Here is an 8,510-nt window from a genome sequence, read left to right as displayed (position 1 = left end):
ACCTCCCATATTAAGGAGAGGCAGGAACACTGAGAAAGTGTTCTGACATTTATAGAGAATTCCAACCAACAACAGCAAAATCAACACTTTTTTTGGAGTAGGCTTTATTTTTTAAAGCAGTTTTAGTTTCACAGTGAAACTGAGAATAAAGAACAGAATTCCCATCTACCCCTTGTTCTCATGCCTGCACAGTCACACCCCCCAGTAGAAACATCCCCCACCAGAGTGGTCCATTTGCTACTCTTTATAAACCTGTATTGACATATCATTATTATCCAACATGCATAGTTGACATTAGGATTCACTTTTCGTGTTGTACATTCTACGGATTTTGACCAATGTGTAACGACAGGTATCCACCACTGTAGTAACATACAGGATAGTCTGTGCTCGCCTATTCAACCTTTCTTCTCTTCAATCCCTGGTAACCCCTGATCTTTTCAGTGTCCCTCTAGTTTTACCTTTTTCAGAAGGTCATATAGTTAGAATCACAGTTTGTAGCCTTCTCGGATTGGCTTCTCTTACTTAATAAAATGCATTGACATTTCTTCCCTGCCTTTTCATGGCTTTATAGCTCATTTCTTTTTAGCTTTGAATAATATTTCATTAACTGGATGTACCATAGTTTATCTATTCACCTGCTCAAGGACATCTTGGTTGCTTCCAAATTTTGACATTTATGAATGAAGCTGCTATAAACCTCCAAGTGCAGGTTCTTTTGTGGACATAAATTTTCAACTTATTTAAGTAAATATCAATGAGCACAATTGCTGTATTGTATCATAAAAGTATGTTTAGTTTTATAAGAAATTGCCAAACTGATTTTCAAAGTGGCTGTATCATTTTGCATTCCCACCAGCGGCAATGAATGAAATTTCCTGTTGTTCCATCCTCCCTATCATCTGGTTTTACAGTGTTTTGGATTTTGGCCACTCTAATAGATATATAGTACTATAGTACTATCTCATTGTTTTAATTTGCAATTCCTTAATGGCATATGATACCGAGCATCTTTCATATGCTCATTTCTTTGGTGAAGTATTTATTCAGATCTTTTGCCCATTTTTAAATGGGTTATCTGCTTTCTTATTGTTGAGTTTTAAGAGGTCCTTGTGTATTTTGGATAATAGTTCTTCATTTTTATTAGATGTCTTTTGAAAAGATTTTCTCCTAGTCTGTGGCTGGTGTTCTCTTTCCCTTTACATTGTTTTTTGCAGAGCAGAAACTTTTAATGTTAATGATGTCCAGTTTATCAATTATTTCTTTCATGAATCATGCCTTTGCTGTTATATCTAAAAAGTAATTGCCATATCAAAGTCTCCTAAGTTTTCTCTTATTTTATCTACTACTTGGTTTTGTAATTTTATATTTTACCTTTAAGTCTATGATTCACCTTGAGATTTTTTTTTTTTTGCACATGGATGTCCAGTTGTTCTAGCACCATTTGTTGAACAACAACAACAAAAAACTGTTTCTAAGAAAAATAAAGAGAAAGAATATTTCTCCATTGTATTGCCTTTGCTCCTTTAGATAATATATACACATCATAGATGATATGTACACGTTCTTTTCACATTCATGTGGAACATTTAATATGATAGAGCACATTCTGTTCCATCAAGCAAACAATAAAACATTTTTAAAAAAATTAAAGACATGCTAAGTATTTTTTGCTACAATGTAATTATACTACAAATGAATGACTGATAGCTAGAGAAAGTCCCTAACATGTGAAAATTGCCCAACTTAAAAGCTATCCATGTTCAAAGAGGAAATCAAAAAAGAAACAAATAATATTTTGAATTAAATGAAGTGGAAAACACAATATTTCACAATTTCTAGTAAACAGCTACAGCAGCTGTTTTTACATAATTAAATGCTATAATGTAATACAATATCTTATTGAATTAAATGCTTATATTGGAAAAAGGCCTAACTTTTACAATATAAGCTTTCATCTTCACAAACTAAAAACAAAGCAAATTTAAAAAAATAAGGCAGAAAGAAAAAAGGTAATATAAGAGAATAAAGTTTAAAACAAATAATAAAGAAAAATCAATGAAACGAAATACATGTCTTTGCAAAGATAAAATGTATACGCTTCTAGCAAGATTGATTAAGAAAAAGAGTGAAGAAAAATCATCAATACTAGGAATGAAAGAGGAGAAATCACTACAAACCGTAACATTAACATAGTAGAAAGGATATAGGGGCTCCTGGGTGCAGCAGTCAGTTAAGCATCTGACTCAGGTCTTGATCTCAGGGTCCTGGGATCAAGCCCTTGGTTGGTCTGGCTCTGAACCCGGGGAGGGGGGGTCTGCTGGAGATTTTCTCTCTCTCCTTCTGCTCCTCCCCCCCCCATTCTTTAAATCAATCAGTTAATCAATCAATCTTTGAAATAATAGTAAGGATATATTACGAATGACTTTATGCCAATCAATTTGATGACTTAGATCAAATAACATTCTCTAAATGATGTAAGGCTTACTCAGAGAAAAATAGGAAACTGGAATATTTCTGTGTCTATTAAAATAATCAACATTTTAGTTAAATATAAAACCGCTTTCAAGAAAAACACACTCCATGCCCAGATAGTTTCACTGGCAAATTCTTCCAATAATGTTATGGAGATATTATACCATTTCTACACAAACTCTTCCTGCCTTAAATATATTAGGAATATTTCCTAAATTATTTTAACAGATCATCATTAAACTGATACCAAAACTGGACAGAGATATTGCACACAAAAAAAGACCAATATCTTTCATGAATGTAGATGTAAACATTAACACACTGTATTAGACAACATATTAAAAAATAATACATCATGACCAAGTGGGAATTCTTCCAGGCAGGCAGACTTGCCCAACATTTAGAAATCAGTGTTGGGGCGCCTGGGTGGCTCAGTCAGTTAAGCATCTGCCTTTGGCTCAGGTCATGATCCCAGGGTCCTGGGATCAAGCCCTGTGTCAGGTTCCCTGATCAGTGGAGAGCCTGCTTCTCCCTCTCCTCCCCACTTGTGCTCTCTCTCACTCTCTCTCTCAGGTAAATAAATAAAATCTTTAAAAAATAATAAAAATAAAAATCAGTCAGTGTGATTTATCCATAAAATAGTGAATAAGAAAGTCATATAATGATCTCAATGGATGCCGAAATACCATGTGTAAGAGTCAATATCTATTTATCTTAAAGCTCTAAGAAACAAGTACCTAAAATCTACAAAAAATCTACCATCAATAGAATAGTTTCTTTTTTCTTCTGTTTCTTAGTTGAGAATGGCCCTCATCAGTCTTACTTGACATTTCCCAGAGACCCTTGCCAGGGAAATAAGGCAAAGACAAAAAGGGGAATAGAGGTATAAGATTGGAAAGCAAGATACAAAATTGTTTATATTTGTTGATAACAGAATCATCTATATAGAAAATATCAATAAGCTGTAGAAAGGCGTCTATTTCTAATAAATGAATTTATCAAAGTTGCAAAACACAGGTCAATAAAAATATCAATTGTATTTCTACATACTTAAAATTAACAATTAGATGTTGAATTTTATTTTTTTTTAAGATTTTTATTTATTTATTTATTTGAGAGAGAGAGAATGAGAGACAGAGAGCATGAGAGGGAGGAGGGTCAGAGGGAGAAGCAGACTCCCTGCCGAGCAGGGAGCCCGATGCGGGACAGATGTTGAATTTTAAAAATACCATTTACATGGGGTGCCTGAGTGGCTCAGTCGGTTAAGTGTCCGACTCTTGATTTTGGCTCAGGTCATGATCTCAGGGTCCTGGGATCAAGCTCTGCATTGTGGTCCTCCCCCAGTGGGAAGTCTGTTTGTCTCCCTCTCCCTCTGCCCCTCCTCCTGCCTTCTCTCTCTCAAATAAATAAAGCTTTTTTAAAAAAATTAAAAAATACCATTTACAATAGCACCAAAAATATGAAATATGTATAAATCTAACAAAATATATGTAAAATTTGTATTCTGAACACTATAAAACATTACTGAGAGAAATCAAATAGACCATAAATACAAGGAAAGATAACTTCCTTCATGGATTAGATGGTCAATGTCATTAAATGCACATTTTCTCCACTTTGATTTTTAAATTTTACAAAATCCCAATCAACTTTCCATTTTTTCAAGATATTGAAAAGCTGATTTTATAATTTACATTGAAAAGAAAATGAGCTAAAGCAAACAACAGAATTTTGGAAAAGAAGAACAAAATTAAAAGACTCAAATTATCAGAATTCAAGACTTATTGTAAAGCTATAATAATTCAGATAGTCTGCCAATTCATATGCTAATTGCATCCAGAAACATCCTCACAGACAAACCCAGAAGTAATGTTTCACCAGCCCAGTCAAGATGACACATAAAATTAATTATCACAAATTTTAAGCAGGCAAAACATATAATCATTACAGGAGTTACTCAGATAAGGAATGTAGGGAAGAGCTTTCCAAGCAGATGGACTAGTATATGCAAAGTTCATACTGAAAAAAGAATACTAGTGTTAGAAGAAGATTTATTTTTAATACAGACCAGGTTAAAAGTGGCCAAAAAAAGAAATACAAGAATAAACACACAAGGTCTCCTGGATACCATCAAGAATTTGGTCTATATCCTGAGAACAATGAGAATGCATTTTCAATATATTTTGTCCTAATAGGGGAGGTAATTTCAAAATTGCATTTAAAAAAGATTACTTTGATAGCATGGAGGGCAAGAGTGTTGTAGGCATTTCTATTTGGCAGCTATCACAGGATGCCAAGGCAGGAAGTCATTCAGCTGCACGCAACACAAATTTAGCTTCTAACCTTGTAATGCCTTCTACAGAGTTGGCAAGGCTTTCTTGATTTTCTTTTTTGTATTCCTCCCAGATTATGATTCCTATTCCCTCCACCTCTTTGCCTCAGACCACCTTGGCTAAACATTTCTCCAATTTTGGCTTGGCATCAGGGATCCATTTCCTGAGTGCTATGCTCCTCGCGGGTGGTATCCTGTCTGATCTTACACTCCCCATGCAAGAAGTTCCTGGGCAAACCAGGGAAAGCTGAGACAGAAATTAGAAGATCTTTCTCTATATATTTTTTTTAAGTAGGCTGAGCTCGAACTCACAACCCTGAGATCAAGACCTGAGCTGAGATCAAGAGTCCGAAGCTTAACCGACTGAGCCACCCAAGCGCCCCCACCCCCCCACTATTTTAAATCATACTTTTGTGGTCTATCAGCAGCTTACGTAGTGGAATTAGTGCAGGGTAAGTTAGAGGGCTAGAGGAGATGTGGATAGCTAATTAAATCATTTAACAAAATCAAATTTTGATGGAAAAGATTGTAAGAATCAACAGCTGGATGTTCTCTATATCACCCCATCCCCTCCCTCCCTCTTTCCCTTCTTGCCTACTTCTCTTCTGTTCTTTTTGTATTTGCCTATTCCCACCCCCATCCCCTGCCTGGATATTTGAACTTGAATCCTGAGGTTCAGTGAGATATTTTTAATATGTTTATTATTGCATTTTATCCATATTCTATTCTCTTTACTCTCTGCCTGTCCATCTCTATCTTCTCTCTTTACACTTACTCTATCAGCTAAAATGTAATCTCACTGTGAATAACTTGCTCTTTAAGGCATATGTTATACCAAATTATTTGGAGATTTAGGGAAGATAATGTGATTCACGTTGATGACAATGATTCTTGAATATCTGTTCAGTAAGATCCTGTGCTGAGTATATAATATGTAAGCGGTCTCTTTTATGGGAAGATTAGTCAATGACATACTAGAAAATCATTTCACTTAGATTTGATGCAGATTAATGTGGGGCATTTTAATAACACAAAAAGTGATATGAGCTGATGAGATCAATGAATTAATGTTCAGAACATATGGAAGCAAAATAACTCTAGGTAACATCAGCATATATTTTTACACACACACACACACACACATTTGCAATTTACCACTTGCTACTACTTTTAAGAATCTGGTATTTGAGTAGTGATCAAATCTAAAACGGTAGGATTAACCACAACCCCAAAGTGCTCATCCTGAGAGCTAATGGCTTGTATTCTTTCTGATAGCGTGGCTCTGGTGCTCAGAGGGAATTGGATGGTCCAGCACATTTGCTCATTCTCTTTGTCAGCCTTAGGGTTCTTTTATTCTACAAGTGTCATATTCTTGTTTGAAATTATTCCTTGTGTCAGTGGCTTCAGGTGGGTGATGTCAAAAAATGTTGTAGGAGCATAACTTTTGAAATTATAGTTTACCTTATGAATAACCAGACTATAACGTCGACTGGTTCAAGAACCTGTCCCATCACTAGTATATACAATGAATATTTATCTTTTGTTTAGTTTTATTAATCTTTTCTTATTTATGGTTCATCCATTGTTGCTACACAAAATGAGATCATCCTGACAATCTTTGTAGATCTGTAGTCTACTACTAGTTTTTCTTTTTCCTAGTAAAAGCCAAGAGCAGTTTAACAGAATAAAAATATAAGGAAAGGAAAAGCCAGTTTCTCTAATTTTTTCCTGAGATATAGTTATTCAACTGTGTATGGAAGAGTATACCGTGAAGTGGATACTTGATCCCCCAAAAGTTCTCTAATGCACAATTTAAAATATTTATTTATTATTTTTGCTATGTTTTCTAGAGTAATATTGAGTGAATTATCATGTTATGTAATCTAGTTTTTGTAGGAATCTTTAAGAAACTACTTTTGAAGGAATTGTAATTAAATAGGTACCAATGAGTTGGTCTGTTTTTACACAAATTTCTTCCTTATAATATTTAAATGGAAATGATACATGCAAATTATGTATGGATAAGATGTGCTAAAATGGAGAATAAATATGTCCCCTAAGGACATATACCTGCACATTTCAGAATGAAAGGACGTTCCATTGGATAACATTGCACAAAAGGCTTTGTGATTTCTTTTAAAAAAGAAAAGAAAAAAACATCTATTATGAGAAATTAAAGGAAAGTTAAAATGTAAGCATCCTTCAAGTCCTAAAACATGGTGATGTTTTTGTTTGTTTCTGTCCTATTTTTCCCACATTTGAAATAATCATATCCTATGTACTGATGAGAGATATACACTGACCATGGTAATACCACAGAAATGTGGCATAATTTGTTTAGTGTGTTTAGATACCTTAAGATGCCTATAACAGCAGTACCTTCCACTTCTTGATTTTCAAAATGGCTAGAAGTCCTATCTCTTGAGTTTCTAATCAATAGGATCCTTTCCTATGCAATAAAACATGTTTGAAAACCTAAGAAGTGTTCTATTTCAGTGTTACCATGTCTTCGGTTCTTCCAGTCTCTCCAGAATAGTGTCCTACTTGGGAGCTGTTAAATTCATTAAACAACGGGGCCATTAGACTGAGCTGGCTCTAAGGACCCAATGGCTTACCCACGCAAACCAAAATCTAAGCCCCTGAATGCCACCAGATTAGCAAGTCAAAACGCTAAGGACAACCAATCACAAACAGCTAACTAAGCTTTAAGCTGTAGCCAATCAAATAATTCCCTTTCTTCGCTCCCACGCTTCCCTTAGATAAGTTTTTTCCCCTGACTCTTGTCTACTGAGCGCTACCAACAGCTTCCAGTGTGGGACTGCCTGATTCAAATTGATAAGTACTCAAATAAACTCTTCCAATTTTTAATACGCCTCAATTTATCTTTTAACGGAGTGCGGGCTCGTCGGTTGTTCCGACCTGTAAGTGTTATTACCAGGACAACCTCTGTAAGCCTCTAGGTCCTGTGCAAAACCAGGGGTACTTAGCCCTTCTCCTCTGTGTTGGACGGTACTGTTTACAACATGCTTCACTCTCTGGGTTTTCCACAAACCTGTAAATAACCTTAGCTCTAATTATCCTCAGTTATCTTCTCTAGGGCTTAACAACTAGAGCAATGCAATATTTCAGTTTAGCTGGCCATCCCTACTCAAACAAATCTTGTCTGAGGAGGTGAAATGAGCCTTGGGATGATCTTTTATTACATTTTTGTTGTTTGTTGTTGGTTTGCCCCTGTTAATAGAGCTAATAATAGCTGCCAACAAGGATTATTTTCAAGTCAAGTGATATAGTGTCCTCTTTTTTATTTCTCTTCCTCTTCTGTGGGTAATGGGCTAAGAAAACAGCCTCAATCTTCAGCCCCGGAGAAAAATCAGAAATCCAAGTGAGGTCTGTAAACAAGAGGCACCTCAGAACATCTAAGTTCTGTGTCAACTCCATGTGGGCCAAAGCTCCACCTGGGAAACAGCATAGCTTGCCTGGGGGCAGGTGGGGGGTGGTAGTTAATGGTGAAATTGTCAGGCATTGTGGTGATAAAAGATAATGTCATTACTCTCATGCCTTTGGTGAACTGTAGCTGTTTGATATGTATTGCGCTGTCTATAATGATTTCAGATATCAACAAATCGATGAGCATGATCCTCTGATGAGGTCCTTTCTTGTCTCACCTCTCCTAACAATTTGTTCCTCTTTATATGGTCTTATT

Source organism: Mirounga leonina, unplaced genomic scaffold (genome assembly GCF_011800145.1).
Source record: "Mirounga leonina isolate KUSES-001 unplaced genomic scaffold, KU_Mleo_1.0 Mir_93, whole genome shotgun sequence".
NCBI classification, from domain to species: domain Eukaryota; kingdom Metazoa; phylum Chordata; class Mammalia; order Carnivora; family Phocidae; genus Mirounga; species Mirounga leonina.
Note: the sequence above shows the minus strand (reverse complement) of the source record.